This window comes from Arachis hypogaea, chromosome 9 (assembly GCF_003086295.3).
Source record: "Arachis hypogaea cultivar Tifrunner chromosome 9, arahy.Tifrunner.gnm2.J5K5, whole genome shotgun sequence".
NCBI lineage: Eukaryota > Viridiplantae > Streptophyta > Magnoliopsida > Fabales > Fabaceae > Arachis > Arachis hypogaea.
The window spans coordinates 111,778,550-111,780,295 of record NC_092044.1 but is presented as its reverse complement, the minus strand read 5'-3'; the positions used below and the strand labels follow the sequence as shown (position 1 = coordinate 111,780,295).

General features: G+C 29.1%; 1 long non-coding RNA gene across 1 annotated transcript; it reads right to left on the bottom strand.

Moving 5' to 3' along the window:
* Positions 1 to 217: 217 nt before the first annotated feature.
* On the bottom strand, positions 218 to 1,107 carry LOC112713082 (uncharacterized). The gene is made up of 2 exons (XR_003158081.2): positions 665 to 1,107; positions 218 to 553 (listed from the first exon to the last, which is right to left on the bottom strand). It is a non-coding gene; the product is annotated as an uncharacterized lncRNA (long non-coding RNA).
* Positions 1,108 to 1,746: the final 639 nt, after the last annotated feature.

The following is a 1,746-nucleotide window of genomic DNA, read 5'->3' as shown; positions in this document are numbered from 1 at the left end:
AAAAGTTATTGGCTTTGAGAGGGAAAAAGTAAAAAGGTTGACCTTTTTGGGGTTCCATTTTAATTTTGTAGGATATATGGCAAACAAGTTGGATACTTTACAGCCCAGATTATTCTTAGCTTCATCATGCAAGGTTCCATTAAAGTGTAAAAATGAATCATGTCTGAATTCATAACACAATCTAAAATTGTTAACAAGTAATTAAAAACATTAAAAAAGTACAAACCAAAATTCATATCTACGAAACTCAATATACATCCATAGTTGGTTACAAATACTATATATTTATCAATATATCTTTCTATATCAAAACAAGAAAAGGAAAAGTGAAGTATAGTAGCTCTTCAAAAGTGGCATACATGCATATATGATGAAAACTATAGCTTATACATAAAATTACAACAAAAGTGTGATGCAGAGATATATATCATGGATTTGCTTTCTGTGTATAGATATAATCTACGTGAGCTTCAAGTGTTCTTCTCATTAAGCATTCATCTTTATTAGCAGCACCCTCACAATATTCCTCCACATTAAATGATTTCTCCACAACCTTCAATAAGAGAAGAACATGCAATTAATATTGGTTAATATTGGAAACAGAGTATATATTATTATATTATAAGATGTGATAGCAACTAAAAATTAAAGTAAGAGGACTAACCGGAGGTGGTTGGGAAGATGATTCAGGGACAGGTCTTGAAGCATATGTGAAATTGGTTAAGAATAATAAGAAGAAGAAGAACAGTGTTGCCATGCAAAGTTTGGTGCTGACCTTAGAAGACGAATGCATTTTAATTCTCTATATGATTTGATACACAACACTCTCAGGACTCAATGATCTATTTATAGAGAGCCGGAGCAATAGGAGCCATGATCCTCTAAAAGATATTCTTTTTATATACACCATGAAAAATATTTTAAGAATAAATAAAAATTTGTATATCTAATCGCTTTACAATATTCTATTATATATGTTAGATCTAGTATATATGTCTATATATTATTTTTCGGTTATTATATGAGTTGGACAAAGTCAATATTATAATAAAGAATTAGCAACAACGCATTTTAGAACACTTCTAGTTTCTGTCTATATTTTGTATATTATTAATTTGATAAGAACAAAATTCAGGTTAATATAATATAATATATAATATAATATAGTTGTTTCTATATTTAGTCTTAAAGATAAGACTTTTAATTGATAAAAACTAAAAAATGCATATGAGCTAATTAAGCATTAATTGTTTAATAAAATAGCCCAAGTCATTCTAGTATATATTCCTTTGATATTATATAATAAGTTGAGGGTTGAAATTGGATCACGATAATATATGACTTTTGTTTGAACAAAAGCTTAGTGGTTCCGGAACTGCCTTAGAATTTAAGTTGCCTTAGACTATTCCATTATGTTCTCATTAAACCATCTAGAAGTAGGTCCTAAAGCAAACATAAGGCATTTGTTGTGAAACGGTCCCAAAAGTAGGAGCTTTTATAATTTATAGCTTCCTATGTAAATAAGTCTCGGTTAATGGTTCTTTGACTTGCTTAATGTTCCTAACAATCATGAAGTGCATCAACATGCGTGAGCAAGTTCATAGTGCAAAATTGATTGCAATGTTTTCTTTGGTAGAGGGTTGCAAATGGCAATGATATTTCATTTTCCTTTTTTCATTCATTAGATTTTATTTGTAATTGTTTTTGGATTGCAATGATTTTATGGTGCTCATGAAATATTGTTTG